This window comes from Aptenodytes patagonicus, chromosome 3 (assembly GCF_965638725.1).
Source record: "Aptenodytes patagonicus chromosome 3, bAptPat1.pri.cur, whole genome shotgun sequence".
Lineage (NCBI taxonomy): Eukaryota > Metazoa > Chordata > Aves > Sphenisciformes > Spheniscidae > Aptenodytes > Aptenodytes patagonicus.
In genome coordinates this window covers 67,873,607-67,894,436 of record NC_134951.1, presented here as the reverse complement: position 1 = coordinate 67,894,436, position 20,830 = coordinate 67,873,607, and positions in this window count along the sequence as shown.

The following is a 20,830-nucleotide window of genomic DNA, read 5'->3' as shown; positions in this document are numbered from 1 at the left end:
GCATATGCATAGGCTGAATCTGACCACATTTGTAGGACGGGCGATGACGATGTCTCAGATGTCTACAGGCAGGTAAATTTGTGTCCCTTGTAGAGGCATGGATGATTGTGGGTGGGGAGAGAGTTGGAGGAAAGAAGAACAGACTGGATAATTAAATGAGACTTAGATTGCTTTGGATCCTCACTATGATGGGCACCTCCTGTGACTTGAACGGTCTTCAAAATATATTAGGCTGCCTCAGCGCATGCCAGCTCAAGCCAAGGTGCCATGTATACACAGCCCAGAATTACTCCTTGTTCTCTCCTATTTTTTATACTAGGGCTTGCAAAGGGATCTCCTGTTATACCAAGGCTCTCCCCAGGTCCTGCAACAGAGGCTTTGACTCCCAAATCTGTATGGGACATTAAAATTGCTTTAGGCTGCTCCAGTCACCTCCTTGGTTTATAGGTTCCTGACAAGATGAGAAACCGTGCTCCCTGCTATTGCACAGCGAAAAGATACAGCTTCTAGGGTCTCTTTTATGAGAAAAATATCTGACCTGCGCCTTTTCTGTTGTGCAACTTTTTGTGATATTGTGCTACATGGCGGTGAAACGGTCTGGATTAAACGTATTCTTAAAATATGGACAAAACTGAAAAATTACCATGTGGATTGAAACCACGTCCGGGGAACGTCTGCTGCAGTTAATGCAGAAGGCATGGAGTGAGGACATGACCACGCGTTGGAGACCTGCTGGTACTTTCAGTCCTTGGCAAGCAGGTGGGAGGAAGCAGAGGGATACTGCTAGGACTGCAGTGCTTGCCATCAGGGTCTCGAGGGTGCCTCCAGCTTCAAACCAGGTCTCCAGAGCCATATTTGAATGTGTAAAATCAGGACAATGATGTTTTCTTGCTTTTGTAAAACACATTTTTCAGATCCATGGGTTAAAAGTACAATATAATAGCTGCTCATTATTATAATGATCCTTTTTGTTAGTACACATGCATAAACATCTAACTTCAGGTTGCTTTTAATGATGAATACTTGAAGTGGCAACGCAGTGGCTGTTGTAGTCTCTACAGAACTTGCCATTAATCTAAGAAATTAAGACATCACCTTAAATGTATGCCCATCATGGAAAATTTGCACCAAGGTTCACAGTTTGGCTTATGAAGAAATCTTTTGGGAACCAAGCTTGCAGGCCATACAGAAACAGAGACTGTGCCACCACCATCACACCGCTTACCTTGTCTGATCAGACAGAAGAAGGGGTCTGTGCGCCGAGGGAGTTTGAATCACACAATATCAAAATCCATTAAGTTGCGATACATTCAAACCTGTAATTGCTGCAGATTAGAATTCAGCGGAGAACTTTGCATAATGCCAAGAGGTGACCTTTTTTCTGAGGTGCTCTCGTGCGATTGTTAGGACCTTGTAACAAATGCCTAGCGCCATTTAACGAAGGAATGACATATCTCTGACATGCAAATTTTTACAGCGCAGTAATTAAGCGGTTTAGAATTTTACGACAGTGTTTGGGCTTTATACAACAAAAAAAGGGCCAATAAAGGTCTGTGATGGATGGGCTAATCCCCACTGGAAATACAGCATGTAATCTCGTGGAGACAATGCATTATGGATAACATTGTGATTATTGGTTGTTAATATCTCCCCCTCCTCCTCCTCCCCCCCCCTTCCCCCCAGCCCCCCCCCTCCCCTGCTCCCGGCCCCAATGAAAACTGCATGGCTGCCACATTGTCGGGGGCACAGGCCTGGGATACAGATGGGAAAGTTGGGCCATTGCAATCTGCTGCGCGCACGGACGACAGTGAAAAGGGGGCTTGCGGCGAGGCAGCTTGTCAGCAGGGGACGGGGCTGGGGGCCATATGCCTCTCTTCTTCTCCCTTCTGTCGCCGTGTCTGCTGCCGCATCCTGCTGTCGGGGGACACTTTAATGATGAACATGTTTTAAACAGTTTTGCTTACCTAGCGACAGCTTTTCAGGGAGGGGGGTCTTAATTAGACACCTTCCGCAGTTTTGGTGGGTTGTATTTTTGTGCAGGCGTCCATCCGTCCGTCAGTCCATCCGCTGCCCTCCCCCCTGCGGCCGGGTGCTGGGTGCAGCTGCGGTCCCTGCTTCTTGCCGTCCTCCACCCGCCACAAAGGGCACATCGCTTTTACTCTGCATGCCACTAGCTGGCCATCGCTCTCCTCACTGCTTGCAGTTATCATCTGAAGTCTGCTGCAGAGCTGGCGGAGGTATTCGTACCTGAGCGTGTGCTTCACGTGCAGAATTTGCACAGTTTCAAGTGTGGAGAGGAGAGCCGTGAGAGGGGCTGATCCTGAGAACGTCTGCCTCAGAAACGTGATAGCAAGATAAGCGCTGGGAATTTTAACTCTGTTTTCAAAAGCAGCTTATAAAATTCTAAGGAAGAAACATTTCTGATTACTGTTTGGACTGCCAAAGTAAAGTAATTTAAAGCTTGAAGTCACTCTCTTGCTGTTTGTTCACTGTCTTAGAAAGTCAAATAAAGCTTGTTTTTTACCTTTTTTTTCTTTATCTTTTATACCCTTGGTTAGAGCTGCTACTGCAGTACTTTTTTCGGAGAAGGGAGTAGGTGACTGGGGAAAATGGGTTCTATTGTTGATTTAAAGTTTTTTTCAGACGATCAGAAATTCCATCAGTATATGTTGTGGCCAAAGTTAATAAAGATCAATATTTTTTTAAAAAATTTTGACCTAGTTGCCCTTCCTGTGGAAAACCCCTTGGCAGGGAGGTTCTGGGAAGCAAAACCAGCATGGGGATTCCCTGGCAGGGCTCCTTAAACTGGCAAGCCTGTGGGATGGGGGGAAGGGAAGTAGGTTTGCTGGGGCAAATACAATCCCTCCAACAACACAGGGGCCTTCCACCAAGTGTGATCGACCCCTAGGAACTACAGAAAGCAGAACAATTTGTGTGGAAGAAATTGTTTTAGCAGTAGTTCTGATTTCCCATAACCTCTACTTAAGGCTCTTTCCCTAACAGCATCCAGCCCTCATGCAGAGGAGAAGACTCCCCTCACCCCTGCCATTAGGCTAAGAGGGGCCCTGAGGAGGCATTGCGGTGTGCCCCACTTCTTTAGGCTCTCAGAGATCTGTCTTGTTGCTTAATCACTAAGTTTTCCCTGCCCTCTCCCTGGCTATTTCAGTGAAAAAAATATTGAGGACAACAGCTGAAATAAACAGCTGGATAGCCAGATGGATGGATGGGTAGACAGCTGGATGGAGGGATACACAGGTAGGTAGGTAGGTAAGTCAGTAGGTAGGTAGGTACGTACGTACGTATGTAGGGAGGGAGACAGACAGACAGACAGACAGGCAGGCAGGCAGATATTGTTGGGAACTGTGTATGGACATGGATTTTAACCATCAAACAAGTCCTTTGCTAAGCTGGGAACAGTCAACAAGAGCTGTCCTGCTTCAAACCTCAGACCCCAAATGAAGCTGAAGCTTCTTCTGAACCCAGCACAGGAGGCTAATTCCAGCCTTGAGAAACAAGACGCCGTGTCCCGCAGTGAGTTTATTACAGGAAGTGCCAAAATAAAAATCCTGCATAGCTGGTGGCTTGGGAATAACAACTTGGCATTATAAATGGGAAACCCTTGAAACTTTGGGCTTTTTTGGATTTTTTAAAATTGTCTTTTTCCACAAAGGGACAAATATATTTCCTGAAAGGGTCCATTTCTCTCTACAGCATATGGAGCTGATCAAAGGAAAGGAAGTGCTTCCTAGCAGTGAGTCTGTCGGACTTTGGAGGAGTGACATAAAAGAAGTGAGAGAGCCCTTGTAATCTTCATGATTTAAAATATGGCAGGACATACAGAAATGCAGCCCCTCATAGGACAGGCGAGAGGCTGTGCGAGGAGAAGGATGAGTAAGCCTTCTGAGTAGTAATTTCCACTTCGTCCCTTTCATTCCTGTGAGGAAGAGCCCCTTCTCAAGGCACTGCAGTTCCTACTGATGGGGAAAAGGGCCCCAGGCGGGTGAATCACTTTGTCCTTGGGAGACCTTGACCACGCTGCCTCCTTCCAGCTGCTCACCCGGACAACTTGGTACTTGGCAAATGCCTAACTTAGTCTTCATCTGAGTCAAGATTATGCCTCTACATCATTCTCGGTAGCTACAACCCAGCATCCAGCTCCTCCTAAGAGGGATAACTGACCATCTGGCCTGGGGCACCACTCACTACTAGTTAGCAACTCGGCATTCCCACAATGGCAAGTGTAAAGTGGTGAAACCTGGGAGCAATTACATGTATCTAATTTCTGATCCTGAATGGAGGTGGCAGAATTTGGTGTGTGTTGGTACAAGCAAATGCTTGTATTAGCAATGTGGTACAGCTTCATCGATTATAGCAGTAAGGGATCAGAGAGGATGGTTGGTACTTGTTTACGGTAATGGAAGTACCTAACAGTACTAACCAGGGAATCCCAGACAGCACTACCTTAGAGATGTCTTTAAGGATGGCAACAAAAATGAATCTGTGACATTAATATTTCCTGTTGCAAAATGGTAATATAAAGACAAGAATGCTGTCCAGCTCCTGGGCTCCCTCAGCTGCTTGGTAACTTCCGTGAAACTTTTGCATTAGGACTTGAATACTTAGAGCAGAGAAATGGTGAACCACCATGCCGGAATCTTCAAGGAAAAATCATCTTTTATTTGAGTCTAAACAGAAGTGGACTGCAGAGTGATTAAACTTATGCATCATTTGCAGACAGACAGGTATCTTCATGAAGTTAATTGAAGGTTTTTCACAAAGCGTCAAGACTGTTTGTGGAGTGAAAAAATGTTACCTACAAGGTGCAACAGGTATCCTCAGTTTAAAAAAAGCCACCCAAACCCCACACCCGAGGCCACAAAGGATCAGGTTTCCTGAAGACTTTGCTAGGGTTAAAAGCTCTCAAAGTGGCTTTTGTTTTCAAAGTTGCAGTGATTCAGTCACGGAAATTATCTGAAGTCGTCACACGAGATTGCCTCTTTTCTTTGCTTTAAAGTGCATTGAAAGACAACTAGAAATTAAATGAAATCATTTCCAGACAGTATTTTGGAAATCACTGTTACAGCAATCATAAGTCACAGGTCACAAAATTATGTGCAGCGCTAGAAAACGCGGAGATTTTGGTAATCTTTGTTGTAATTTGTTAATCATTTTGGTAATCTTCATGTAATAAACATTAATATACATACAAATCCCATTTCTACCAAGACACAGTACACCTGCATCTTCAGTTAGCATTGTTTTGTATTTTTCATTCTTGTGTTTTGAGCAACCGGTAGATGTCATAACATCATAGTTTCACTTGCTTTTCTCAAGTGTGCATGAAGCCACTCTTCTTTCCTTGCTCAGCAAAACTTGGGATGTCGGGAGAGTTAACTTCCATGATGGTGATTGCAGAGAAGTTATTGTTTCCACGGTCTTGAATAACAGAAATATATATAGGTGAAATGGGTTAGACAGATCAGACCTGAGACAATTTCAGTGCCTCAAGCCAAATGAAGTATTTCCTATTTGAATTATGAGCAATATAATTTTAGGCGTTATCACAAAACAATGTCAGTGCTGACTAAAAACACCATCTGTCATTCCAGTGCCTGAACTACAGTGCTGGCACGTGGTCATACCAAAAGTGTGTTGTGCTTTTTTGAGGACCCCAAATGTGGACTAGACTGTGATCACCAGCTCCTTCTATTTCTAAGACAGCAAGGAAGGTGGCTATTTCGGTGTGTTTTCTCAGGTCAGTTAATTTTTATTAAGGGTTACTTATATAAAGGTTATTAATGGTGTTACACCATTACCTGCGCTGCCACACTGAGAATAACAAAAGTCTAAAAGAAAATCTAGGAAGGAAGATCAAAAAGTCTGGGGCTTTCCAGATCGCAGAGATTGTAAATAATATATTTTGGTTTAAGAATAAGCAAATAGCAAATATGCATAAAGCTGTAATGAGGCTAGGTTGGTAACATCTCTTTCTGTAATGGAGAGAAAGATGGCAAATTTAGCACTAACCGAACAGTTAAGTTCTCCCAGAATGGTGTGGGAGACGCACGACTTCACGTGGATTTCATTATCTCAGGACCCTGCCTAAAAGCCTGCCAGCATAATGATACAAATAAGAATAATATCTCTGGTTACAATGACAAAAATTGAAATAATCATGAGTTTCTAATTCAAAACATAAACTAACCTCCAAATCGCTGCAACTGCAAAATAGCAAGTAGGTTATTCCTCTAAATGTTTCTCCAGGCTTTTTTTTTGCTCTTGTTGTATAAGAGGGGATAGTGGGTCATAGTATCCAGCAATCTTACCCAGTTTGATCATTTATGTGCACATCTTGATCAAATTTGGATCTGTTCATCTTTCATATCTGTATGTTGTTCTGAAAAACAAATCAATAACTTTAATATCCTGGTGATTTGGGGCAGACTATTACAAGTATCTGATTCTGGTGGTGTCACTCAAAGACTCAAATACTACCCAATCTGTTTGTGTTGGGGAAAAAGGAAACAGGTTTGTCGTCATTTTTATCAGTGCAAAAATGGAGCTTTTAGCTACAACATTGCATCAGGAATGTTTTCCTGTTTCCTTTTGCCCGTATCAGGTTTTCTGTGGTGTTATGTTTGGGGTATAATATAATTATGTTCACAAAGTTACGGTAGGATTTTAACTACAAACAAGAAGGCTAACTTCATTGCAAGCCAACAAACTTCATTACATTTTTAATCCATCTTTTGATGTCTCTGGATTACATCATGTATCTGGAGTCAGCATTGTTGTCTTCCCTCTTCCACACTGGAGGAAAACAATTTATCGTTAGGATTATGGATGAGACAACTAGCTGGGGAAAAGTGACAAAATCATGTGAAGACAGGGTTTTAGCTCAGGTAAATTCCCACAGTTCCCACTACCATCACCTGTAAGCTGGGACGAAGAGGAAAAGGGTAAGGTAGGGTTTTTTTGAAAGAAGACACTAAGGCAGGGTGAGGTGAGTTAATCACGAGATGGGTTGAAGATGTGGAGGCTGAAGTGGATGCCAGCATCCTGTAGGAAAGTGGGGCCACCTGAGAAAGGCTTAACTGCAGTGCTCAGATTGCTTTATTTCTGAATAAGAGCAGCCGCACGATGATTTAATGCCCTTAGATTTATGCAGTCTAATTTCTCGCACTTCGTTAATTTGTCTCATGTTCCTGAACATCCCGGGGTCTGCCGCGCTTAAACGGCTCATTTTTCTCTACCTTAGTCACAACTGGGTGACAGCTGTGGTGGCAGAGTGACAGAGAGGCAGGGCGGTGATGAATGGCAGGGAAGAGATGTGAGGGGAAAAGGACTAGGGGGGGCCGGGTGGGAAGGCGGAGGAGCACTGCTCCTGCATCCCGCTCCCCACTCCCACCTGGGGGGACCAGGGCTCTGGCCTGCCATAGGGGCAAGGGCACCCTGCGAGCGGAGATCGCACACGGATGTGCTGTATCTGTTAGCGAGGCCATAAGCCCATGTAGTCAATAGATGGCACTGCTTGGTTTAGTGTTACATTTTTGTGGGTTTGGGAAGAAAGGCGGGAAGTTGCTGGAGTTAGCAGCTTAGCCAGGCTGAGCTCTACCTGCTATGACTTCATTTAAGTAGCTGTTATTAAAACAAACTAACAAAGCCCCCCAAAAAGGGACTTGTTTCCTCCCCACAGTAGTGGAAGCAGGCCAGCCTGCGGGGAGCGCAGCAGCATCGAAGCGCAGTGGGTGACGACCTCCTTCTCCTCCCTGCGTAGGTAAAACCACAGCTCCTGATTTGAAAACAGCTCCTTTCCTCCTGCGAGCTGATCCGTTGGGAAGTGTGGAGCATCCGGCAGGTCCCGAGGGCTGCTCCAGGATTTGTGACTGCTGTTGGGCTGCTGGGCACAGGAGCAGGGCAAGAATTCTGCTGAACTGGTGGGGCGACCTGCAGGCAGCTGGAGGGGTGCGTGGACTTGTGAGCTATTAACAGCCCACCTGAGTCAATGTGCCATCCTCGGTCTGTCCGAGAAGGCTTGCTCCTGGTCCAAATTGACCAAGGATACCAAAAATGGGTACAGCATCTGGAAAGTGTCTGCATTTTTTTTTATTTTGCGAGAACTTTGCAAAATACCAAGTCAAAAAGGCTGGAAGAGCGAAACAGACGTTTGGGACTGGCAGAGGAACTATCTATGAAGGGTCTTCAAATATGAGGCTACTTCCATTATTAGCACAAATAATCAGGGATTTTTAGCCTCCATTAGCACAGTCCAGTGTGCTACACCCAGTCCACATGGCCGTGAACCTTTTCCCCACCTCACTATGGCTGCATCTACCCTTGCTAATGTTTGCTTGGCCATATTGCCCATGGCCAAAGTTATCTTTGTTTAATTGATGCATTCCTTAAACCTCACTTCTCCCATCATTAGTATGGGCAGGCATAGCCTGATGAGGTAATATTTACTGAACAAAATTTAGGCAAAATTCATTTGGAAAAAGCAGCCTGTTTAGACGGTGACTGATTGATCAAACCATATTCATATATCCTGCATGGCAGGGACCTGCTTCCAGTCTATTTATACTCATTTGTAGATGCTATTAAATGGTAATTAATCCCATTCAACAAATCATTTGTGCCAGGGACTAAATACATCCAATACTATTAACATTATTTACTTTGCAGCAGGACCTAGGAGACTTTGTCAGAGATGGCACTCATTTTGCTAGGTGCTGTGTGAATACAAAGAAAAAAAGGTGTCGCTGCTCTACAGGAACATAAGAAAACTTGCAGGTTGGAAGTAGCTTGAAGGCAGCCTCAGGGAAACCCAAATGTGCTTGAAATCCCAAAGGCACAGCTAGCAGCTGTGTTTTGCCTTTCATAGAATCATAGAATCATAGAATAGTTTGGGTTGGAAGGGACCTCTAAAGGTCATCTAATCCAACCCCCCTGCCATGGGCAGGGACATCTTCCACTAGATCAGGTTGCTCAGGGCCCCGTCCAACCTGACCTTGAATGTTTCCAGGGATGGGGCATCTACCACCTCTCTGGTGGGCAACCTGTGCCGGTGCTTCACCACCCTCAGCGTAAAAAATTTCTTCCTTCTATCTAGTCTAAACCTACCCCCCTTTAGTTTGAAGCCATTCCCCCTTGTCCTGTCGCAACAGGCCCTGCTAAAAAGTTTGTCGCCATCTTTTTTATAAGCCCCCTTTAAGTACTGAGAGGCTGCAATAACGTCTCCCCAAAGCCTTCTCTTCTCCAGGCTGAAGGACCCCAACTCTCTCAGCCTTTCTTCACAGGAGAGGTGTTCCATCCCCTGATCATTTTCGTGGCCCTCCTCTGGACCCGCTCCAACAGGTCCGTGTCTTTCTTATGCTGAGGGCTCCAGAGCTGGACGCAGTACTCCCAGTGGGGTCTCACCAGAGCAGAGAAGAGGGGCAGAATCACCTCCCTCGACCTGCTGGCCACGCTTCTTTTGATGCAGCCCAGGATACGATTGACCTTCTGGGCTGCGAGCACACATTGCTGGCTCACGTCCAGCTTTTCTTCCACCAGCACCCTCAAGTCCTTCTTGGCAGGGCTGCTCTCAACCCCTTCATCCCCCAGCCTGTATTGAGACTGGGGGTTGCCCTGACCCAGGTGCAGGACCTTGCACTTGGCCTTGTTAAACCTCATGAGGTTCACACAGGCCCACTTCTCCAGCTTGTCCAGGTCCCTCTGGATGGCATCCCATCCCCCTGGCGTATCGACCGCACCACTCAGCTTGGTGTCATCTGCAAACTTGCTGAGGGTGCACTTGATCCCACTGTCTATGTCATTGATGAAGATATTAAACAGATAGATTAAACAGATATTATTTCCTTCATTACAAAATGCTGTAGCAGCCATGGACCACCCTCCAAATCACAGTGGTAGGCAAGGGGGAGCTAGGAGGGGGTCCCAGCTCTGGCTGGGGAAAGCCACCTTTGCAGCAGAACTGCTAGTGAGTTGAGTGGGAACAGATTGCATTTGTTGTGTTCTGGGATTTAGTTTCCACACACAGTCTGGTGGGTTTTTTTAGTGGTGCTCCACAACATCATTTGTGGTTTTATTCTGTGTACCTCGGAGTGGCAGGGATGAAATCAGGTTAGGCCTGCTTCTTGTTGTTGCAAAATTTAAAGGTGGTTTTTGCAGTCAGAAGGGTGTACTTATTAACAGCTGACACAGTTCTTATCAGGACTAGCCAGGAAGGCTCTGAGGCTTTGCCTCAGCTTTTTCTTATAATAGCCTCTTGTTGCAGACCCTTTGAAAGCAGCAATGAGAGATATTCCCTTGCAGAGGGGGTGAGGATTTTTCTTAAAGTTTTGTCATGCTGTTACTCTGACAAACCCTGCTAGATGATGGTAATAACAAGCATTTCGTATACAGTAATCCTCCCAGGGTACAGCTGACACCATGAATGTGAGATGGTAAGGGCTTTGGCAGTTAATTCACTGCAGTTCATTGCAGATTAGAGCAATGGGAAAATTAGTGAGGTTCTAGCACAAGAGGCAGATAGGCAAAGCTGAACTCAAAGGCAGGGATTTTAGTTACAATATTTAAGAATATGTTAGTACAAGGAAAACTGAAAGGTGGTAATGCTGTTGGAGTCGTCCTGAAGTTAGCAGTACCGAGCAGAATGAGAACAACAGTTATACCAGGGCCTTCCTTACAACTTGGGCTCCAATGTTGCTGTCGCTGGTGTGCAGAGTTAGCTGGCAGGAGAAACGATGTCTGTATAAAATACTCAACTCTCCTCCCCTTCCGTTAAAGTTGGAGACAGCTCACAATGTAGACAAACCTGAAACTTCACAAACAAAACAAGGAAAAACAGCATTTTATCTTCTTTATAGTTAAAAACAAAAGGCAAGAAAACCACCCTAACCCCCAAATGTGTAATTGTCCTCAAGCTGTCTCACATATTTGAGCCCAGTAGGAGCCATGCACTGAAGCAGTAGTATGCAGTTCCTTGCTCCTAGCTGAATGCTGGCATAACACATTTGACATTAGGTTTGTATACGATAATTTGTATATTATCAGCGTGTAGCATGAAAACAGAAGGAGCATATGTGTATATGCTCAGTACGGCAGGTGAAATGAAGTACTTTAGTCAAGTATAACCCAATGCTGGTGCAAACTGGCTGAGTTTTCCTGGAGCTGCTGGAGCTCCGGCAGTTCATACCACAGGAATGTCCGATCCAAAGCTGTTATGTATCTGCATAACAGTCGCTCTGTATACAGCCTGCCTCTCTTCGTGTCACTGTGTACCTTGCTGCTTATTTAATTGGCAGCATATAAAGTAGCACAAAATGCTGAGCGAACTCACTCACGCATTCCAGTCACCACACTTAAACTTAGTAGGCAAAACTTCACGAGTGCAGGAATTTTCAGTTTGACTTCAAGTAACACACGTGGACATTAGTTGTGTAGTATTTCCAGGAGATGGCAAAGCCAGAGTACGTGCATTGAGCAAGAAGCTGAACTTGCCCAGAGTGGCGAAAGTCCAGAGGAACTCAGCTAAGGAATTACTTGGGTGCAGATGAGATAATCTACCATGGGTATCTAAAAGAATAATGAAAGATTTCAATGAGAAATAAGTTAAATCAGAGACTATTGCATATATTTTAGATTTCCACAATCTGCTGGATCTTTAACTTAAAAGTTTACATCTTTTAGCAGAAAAATTAATTTCTCTTTCACAAGTTCCACTTAGATTTTGTTGCTAATAAACCCAAGGATGTAAATACTATTAAGTACAAAACAGCCTGCTGCATAATTGTTTCAAAGCAATTACAGATTATATCGAGCCATTCGTTGAGAGAAACAGTTTTTTCCAAGACGCCAGCTCCCTGTACCTTGAAATTTTATTAGTCTAAGAATTTCATGCACCATATGTTGTAATACGAGACTAACTGCAATTGAACAAACAACTTTCTGATATATAAGTGAATGATAACCTGATTTTAAATGTGTTTATCTAATGAGATAGTAACTGTAATTTACAGCACATATAAAAACTCCCACTGTTACTCCTGGTGCACCTTTTGGCTAAAAAGGGTGATGCACTGAGATATGCTAATGAATATCGTCTTGGTTTTTACCAAGTCAGTAATAAAATTTGCATTTGATATTGTGCACAGTAAACTGGGTTATTAGCCTTGAAAATGAGTCTCATAAAATTTAAATATAGGCTTAAATCATATTAACTGTCCTGTAGATTTTCTGAGAGGCTTTAAAGCATTGTGCTCTTGTTCTATAGCACTGAGCATGCAGATGTCATTTTGCCTTCAGGGGTGCCCCAAAATACGCATGTATTGGAGCCTGCAGGATGAACAGCAGATCAACCCCTTCTTCTTTCACGCTTGGGGAACTGGATGCAGTTCCAGGGCTGGGAAAACTGCTGTGGGAAGGGGGAAAGGAAAAGGAGAGAAGGTAGTGTTGCTAAGGTGTTGCCCCTGGGCTCAGGCGAGACAAAGCAGCGGGTTCAGCCCAGCATGTCCGACCTCGCCGGTCTGATCAGCAGTGACCACGTGTTGGGGGAAAGGTTTGTGTGCTGGGGTCATGTCTGGTGGCAAGGCGGTTCTATTGGTTCAGAGCAACGCTCTTTCAGCTGCATCGTCATGGACGAGATGAGAATTTGACCCCTGGTGTTTTGAGTGAGTAGAAGGTATTTGAGAGACAGATGGATCTCCACTGTGGACAGATAAATCTGAACCGCAGTCCCTTCAGAGGACAAATTGTCAGAGAGGAAGATGGACAAAGCTGAAGCGTGATGGCCTGTCTCCAGCTGGAGGGAAGCCCTAGTCCCAGCAGCGTGCAGGGACGAGCAGCGTGTGGAGCTTGGCTCTGCCCAACACTAGGGGTTCCTGCACACATCAAGGTTAGGGCTTTAAAACGTGCTTTTTAAAACTTCTGTCTGTTTTGAGAGGAAGGCCGCACGCATACAGATTGCTTCCATGGTATGTCAGACCTTTTAATTCACTTTATGAGCCCGAATCCACTTTTAGTAAAGGCTGATGTTTTCAGGGAAAGGAGGACATTTCTTGCAACTGTTGTCCATCACCAGTGCAATGCTGTCTCATCTTACATAAGGGGCCATCTAACCATTACGCTATATAAGAAAGAAAAGTTGGTTTGCCTCTTGTTTTACCCACCATAATGTTGTTGTGCTTGCTAGGAATCAGGCTCTTATTCCTAACTGGTTGCTATGACTATCAGAAAAGCTTTGTCTCAGAAAGAAGTCTCTGTCTCAGTCAGTCATGTAATGATAGCATTGCATAGTATCGTTATGGCTGTAGCACTGGCTGTATATCCGTCAGGAAGAAATTACCACTCTGAAACAGGACACAGTCAACACGTATTCCGTGCCACAAACTGTAATGAACCCTGTTTGCTTATCTGTGCGAGGTCTTCTACTATTACAACACAAGTGTAACAGGGATAAAATTACAGCCTTGTGACAAATGGCATTTACTATGAAATCCCAACTCTTCTTAGCGATCGAAGAGTCTGGGCATGGTGCAAAGTATTACGCACACTGCTCCAAAGTATGGTACCTGGGTTGGGCACTAGGCTGTAGCGTGGAAGTCTATAAACGTCTCCAGCAATGAAGTCCAAAGGCTGATCTTTGTACTTATGCTTTAGTAATGTGTAATATAATAGGATATTGTCTTAGATTATATGAATACCTGAAAAGTGGATGTGAACACCAAACAACAACAACAGCAGTACTGTGCGCATTAGAGCACCTGTGTCAGGACACAGCAATTACCTGCTTGAGCAGATCCAAGGTCCGTCTCATCTCCTCTCCTTTCCGTGACAGTGACTGGTCCTGGCTGCTTCAGGAAAGAAACCCTGTGGTAAGCAGGGGTAAGCGACAGAGGACGTGCTGCCTTCAGAGTAGGGCTCACCCTGACACTGAGAAATCAGAGGTTGCCTTAAGGTCTGAAGTATGAGGTTGAATATCCCAACCATGCTGCTGTTGGCATTGATTATTAATAACTCCAGAAATTCTTTATAGTATTATTATCACCAACCCTTTTTTTATTTTAACACAATCAATATTACACATATGTTAACAGGAACACACTTATCTTCCTTCTGCTACTCACTGAACAAACACAGTATTGTAACATCAGGACCCCATGATGCTTCATCGGGCTAGGCCGACTGCCAAGAGCCAAGGGCTTGAAAAGTGGGGGAAAAAATGAAACAAAACAAAACAAAACAAAACAGAAAAGAGAGGCGCAACATTCTTCCAGCCATGGAAAAGGAAGGATTTCCTGACAGTGAGGGAAAGTTTCTCATCTAGGTGCTGCACCCTTAGGCAGTTTGCACGGCACTTCGCGCAGTACTCCGTCTCCGTCTGTTCCAGCATATTATGATTTGGCAGGCACCCGAGCTGCATTATGTAGTGTTAAAAGAGGCTGACACTTCCTTTGGCTGAGACATCTTTCCCAACTGAGCCTTCCCCACTCAGCTTAAAGAAGAGGAAGCACCAGGCTGGTTCCTCTTGTTTGACTGCTAATGACACAGCTCCGCGGACCACCTAGCAGGTCCTTCCTGGTACGGCTGGCCAGGCAATTAGATGATTGCTTTATTACTGGGTTTATCTAAAGCAACTATAACATTTGTAGACAGGGATTCCCCAGGAGAAAAATTAACTACCTCAAATGTTAATCACAGACTTTTCTTTGGTTTCACTTGATTTCTGTGCCACTAAGAAATTTTTCTTTGGGAAAAGGTGAAGAGAGAAAGGATATGACATAACTAAGGTCTCAGACACTGGCTGAATAGTTTGGACTTGCTTTCGTCATTAAAAGCAGCTGAAAGGAGCCCTTCATCATCATTAAGGAACCCATGGTCTCATGACTATGAGCCCTGGTTGAGGGATCGCACCTGACTGGGATGCCCCATGAGCACAACAGTGTCAAGAGAAGGAGAAAATCCTAATTGCATCCCTGATCCTCCTGAAGGCCTGGGCTCCTCCTTGCTCTTCTCCTGGCAGAGATGGCTTCTCTTTCTATGCAAATGTCACCCAGGGGAGGGTGGATGGGAGAGAGGTGGTTTGGTGGCAGCGGGCAGGTTTGGGACTCCAGTTGCTGCCATGGTACAAAGGGAGAATTGCAACATCATTAGACCACCTTCGATCTAATCTCTTTTGCAGATATTCCATGCAAGAAAATAAAGGTGTGGTTTTTTTTTTTACCTGAGCCAAGATGGTGCCTTCAAGTGACTTCTGACTGAGTACACTGACTTGTGGAAATAGTGCCGTAAAGGAGTGAACATGCCGAGAAAGGAAGACAGTTTAAAGAAAGACAGTAAGTGGAGGTAGAGCGCCCGTATTACAAGCAAGTTACTTCTTTTAGCTTGCCTTGCTGGTCACTGCTAGCAGGCATTAAAGTGAAGCAGCAGTGGAAATCATGCACGTATAAGTTATCATGCAGGGTTTTTTTCTCCTCCTTTAGCCTACCCCCATGTATCCTCAAAATATGGAGGGTCCTGCTCATTTTAATACTCAATGCTGGAATGCCTCTGTCTGTACCAGCATATTCTGTCCCCATTGTCACCATGAAGTGTAACAACACCGGTGCCAACAATGGTTTATTAGCTGATTTATAGGGGTAAATCAGGGGTAAATTGAACCCTTCTTTAGAAAGCCTTGAGTTCACAATGCCAAGATATGCTGAGTGTAAAAACTCATGTGGGGAAAAAAAAAGGGCCAGAACAATACTGACACTGTGTGGAGCCAGGTTATATATGCAATCACGCAATCTCAGGAGATCTGTGAAGAAAACACAGCATGCAGTATGGTGGAAGGGTACATAAGCACAGTATCACCTATTGTGCTGGCTCAGAAACATGTAAGTATTTCTGTGGAAAAAATAACACCAAAAGTAAAATGTTTTTGTTTGGTGGGAAGGGGGAGAATTTAGGGAGAACTTTCACTAAGCCCAAACTCAAGTTTTCAACTTTGGCTTTACTCTAAAGAAAAAAGAAGAGCATGAAAAAAGAAGAGCTGAAAGGGAGAACAAAATGTGTGTTGGCTTTGTTTGGACCACTACTTTTTGTAAAAATAACTCTTTTACCATTTCTAGAAATCATATTTGTTTTCAGTATTTATAAATATACTGTATATTTATTAACTATTTATAAAGACATGTATAAATGACTTTTATATAGATATGTATATGTATATACACACATATATAAACGCACGTGTGTATAAAATAAAGCTATTTCTCAGGTCTATGCACACATCTAGAAAGAGCCAGACTTCACCCTGCAAAGCTTTTGATGCAAAAGGCAGAAAAGCGGGAGTGGGAAACTGTATCCCATAGTTGGGTCGAAGTGCTATCACTGTGGTACCAACAGCCACAATGTTTAAAGTGAGGAACCAAAGTACCAGTCTCACAGAAAGGCTGGCAGTACTGCCAGCCTAGTTTTTAACCTGTAATTTCATGTCGGGAACTGGGGATGTCCATGTCTGAGATTGTACTATGCTGGAAAAAATTTCTCAGAAAATTTCAGCCTGCCACAGGTAGTGGAAAACTGAAGCTGTATTCATGTTAAAGGATTCTTGTGTCTCCGGCTTTGAAGCTCTGATAACCTTTGAGGCTATGTCCAGGTTGTAGGGTCTGAGGCTGGGGACCTGTTGGAAATCACTGTGTGTCTCTTGCCTTGTGCTACCCAGCTTTCTTCCCTTGGAAACTGGAGCACAGGAGGCGTTATAATGTGCATCAGTTCTTCATCTTCATGTGTAGCTGGAGGGTGGTAGATGCGTGTGCCCAGATACAGGAGTTGAGAAACACTCTTTCGTCCCAAATAGCCTGTGCTGCCTTTTTGCAGCTAATTATGCACCCTTCCCATGGGGAAGAGCATAAGCCACATAGGGAGAAGTTAGAAGACTTGAAGATAAATTCCTCAGACCTACTCAGGATGTAGAGTAGCTCTGCTCTGCTGGAGCTCAGCTCCTCAGCAGCATGACTCCGAGTGTCCATGTACACACCAAAGCAAGCTGGGCAGACACATATTTCTCACAACAGCAGGCTGTGCGGCACTGGCAGTGTCTTTTTTATAGAATAAACCGCTTGCTTCAGCCAAATGCAAACTAGTAGTTTGTACACAATCTGAAGAGGCAGCCTTTGTCCCATAGACGAACAGGTTTTAAAGCTCTAGTATTTGTAAATGTTTGGTTGATGTTTTAACTCAGCCAATCCACATAAAACAAATAAACACCAAAATACTTTGATGTACTGTTCTCCACAAAACCAGCCATAGTGAGAATGGGACACATCAGCCTGACAGACTGCCCATTTTATGGCCCAGTGCATCTTCTCTCAAACTAACCAGCACATCTCCTTTCAAGGGATGCAGGATTGTTTAGCAAGCAGAGTGATCTGACGGCAGTGTGTAAGAGAAGCCAGCAGGAAAAATGTGCAGACGAAGATATACGTGGGATTTGTATAATTTTTTTTTTTGTACAACAATTTGGTTCTTCTACAGAATTTCTAAAAGTAGTCACATTTTTTATTTCATAGAAGAGCTCTTTTTTTTGTGTGAATGCTTGCGGGCACCTCTGGAGAGGCTCAATACAGAAACGGGAAATCCCTGCAACCATGTAGTTTTGCAGATGAAACCCGGTTGCTTTCAGCCTGGTGAGAGCCTGATGGCTGGTGCTGCTGTAGCTCTTCCCCTTCCCTGGGCTGTTACTCATCTTTGCATCTAAGATGGACTAAGCAGCGGAGGGATATTCTGGCTAGTTCCTTCATGCATGATAGATACAGATGTTTCCTTTCCTGACCATGATGCAGGCACAGCATCACTGGCTTATACCATTAGGCGATACTTTATATCTGGAGTATTTTCTTTATCTAACACGCTTGCAGATAGAGGGTGCAAAGGAGGAGCAGCTCGCTCATTGCTCATCTTTTAGCCTACAGGACATTCCTTTGCGAGCCCAATAGTTGCATATGGCATTTCTAATTTCAGCTACAGTGATTTAAAAAGCATGAAGACCAGTTTCCCCTTAAACCATCAAGATGCCAGGTATTACTTCATGAGACGTGCCTTTAGCGTAAACTCTGTCGGAGGTTTATAAGGGATTTTTGCAGACTGGAGGAAAACATGAACAAGAGTCATGGACTCTCATCAAGAGCAGGCTTGGTAGTTCAAAATAAATCCCTTTACTCACATAATCTTCTATATGAAAAGAGGGGGGGGAAGCAAGAAGGAAGGAAAACCTCTGACCATTTTGGCTGAGCAGAATAGTTTCCCATATGTTAAAATAAAATATTCATTAATTATAGCTTTTCTGGCATTGGCTCTATCACCAAAGTGAATTTTTTTTAAGTCTCTCTGAGACCCACTGCAGCCCAGCACGGTTGCGTCTGCCTCAGCTGCGGGCATGTTTCCTCTCCCCGGCTCGAATCCACATCGCCTCCCTCGTTCGAAATGTTAACAGAAGGGACAAAAGAGATGGACTTTCAACCGGCCCTCGCCACCGATGTGACCATCGCTACTGATAGCGCTCGCCAGATTTTGCTAGTGATGGGCGCCCGATCCGACAACGCGAAAGGAGCAAAATATTTGGCTGGTCGGGGAGGGTGCGAGGCACCCAGTGTGCCGGGAAGCAGAGCTGCGCCTGCCGCCCTCCCAGGCTACTGCGTGACACCCAGTGTGTCTGCGAGGGTTTAAAAACCCCTCCGGGCTGTGGACATCCGTGGGGGGTTAACGCAGGGCTGGGTTGCCACAACACTGGAGGCATTCAGAGAGGAGGGCTGCAGTTGCTGCATAGGCACATTTGGCCCAGGTTGCCAAAGAGGCTGTGTGTGTTACTGCGGAGGAGTACACTGCCTGCCACTGTTGGGCTATTAGTATGGAAATGAGGCATGTGTGTGACAGGTGGCCTTACAACCAACACAATTAACTTTCTCCATTAGCTGACGCACTCACAAAACAGATGCAGCATCAATAAGCACCAAAAAACCCACAAACACTGAATAGGAATGACACGTTGCACACCCCTGTTATTTATAAGGAGGAACAGCATAATTTCTTTGGGATGCAGCGGCGAGCAGGAGGCGGTTGGGGTTTTTTCTCCCCTGACTATGATGTTTGTTTGCTTTCTTATAATTATTATTTTAATCTTGAACTTTATAGAGATATCGCTGCAGACCTTAAAGAGCTCTGGGTGATGCACAGCAGACTCGGGAAGGTTTGTCACAGCTGTGGCGTAGGAAGCACACAGATCCTTTCGATAGGAAATAATTCAAGTTGCAGAAGTCATCTGACCAGATGCAGGAACGCCAGACTCTGAATTAGAGAGAATTGCTTCCCAGCCCTCCAGTATGGCACATTTTAGTCGCCTCTGACAACACTGGTAAGGACAGTTAAGGTGGAGCAGCTGTTCATATCCCTGAAGTGAGTTAAAGGGCTTGTGACTCAGCTGAAAACACGGGGCCGGGGAGGAACGCTTGGCATATTAGATTGCAGCAGAGGAGCACATCGTGTTGGCTTCGAAGAAAATCAGTTTAAATATTGGTTGTTCATAAGTAAATGGAAGGGGGGGTTAGATGGTTTTGGTTTTAAATTTCCTGGCGTTTTTTTCAGTCAGGCAGTTTCTCCTGACAATGCATGCAAACCATACTGGGGATTTAAATAAGAGCAGCAACTTGAACTGTCTGAAATGCAGAACTGTAATGTAATAACGGAAATTTACATAACAGCCTCCTTATGTCAGCTGGTACCTCGTGAAATATTCAGAGATGCACTGAGTAGCATCCTTGGCACATCTGAACTCTCATCGGCCTTTGGCTCTGTTGGTCTGTACCAGAGTTTTCCCAGGTTAAAGCCACTAAAGATCCCATCCCATACTATCCCAGTATGGAAATGTCCTGGAACAGAGCATCAGCCGCCGGGTCACCCTGGCAGCCTGCTAATTCATGGCATATAGCTCCAATTAGGAGGATGTTTGAGGAGATAAAGCACTCAGTCTGTAAACCAGCCCAGTACGGCCATGATTAAAACCAACTGGCCGTCTTTCACTGACCTGTGAAGTGATGGGTGGGAGACAGCAGCACAGCCCTGCGGGCTGCTGCGGCAGACGTGGCGATGGTGGTACGGGCACAGGAACGGGGCATGTTCCACACACTTTTTTTAACAGTCCCTTCAGGTCATGAATCAGCAGACAACATGCTGAAACCTTCACGGCCACGTCTGCTCTGTGTTTCAAATGTGAGTTTCCAGCTGTCAGCACAGTCATGAATTAATTTAAAGCCAAACTCAGTTCTGGGAGGAAAAAAAACCAAAATGAAACAGCACAACATCCATATTTGCCATGGTATTCACTGCTGTCTTCTTTAACTTAACAGAAATTTAACATTGTTTCCTCTGTCTAGTTTTCTATACCACGCCTGTGTGCAGAGACATTTTTATATTGAGATTGGTTTCCCTACAACCCATGGTATACATATGTAGCAGATATGAATTTCAGGACCTTTAATGCTCAGATGCAAATAAAAATGGAAGAATAATTGTCAAGTGCCTCATTTTATAAAAAGAATGTAATATTGACATTGGTATTAATGTAATATTAATAATATCACATGGGATGCAATTCCAGTACAATTTCCTTGAAGGCTCTGTGTTGGATGTGCCACTTTTAGGATGAGATAAAAACCTGCCATCCTGATGGTGGAGATCGATGCTGTACTGTCTGCAAGTGCCGAGATGAGCTGCATCAAGCCGACCAACTTCTGCGGTGATGATCTGCTTTCTGACTGTCTGGGTACCTTGCAGTATTTTCAAGTGCATA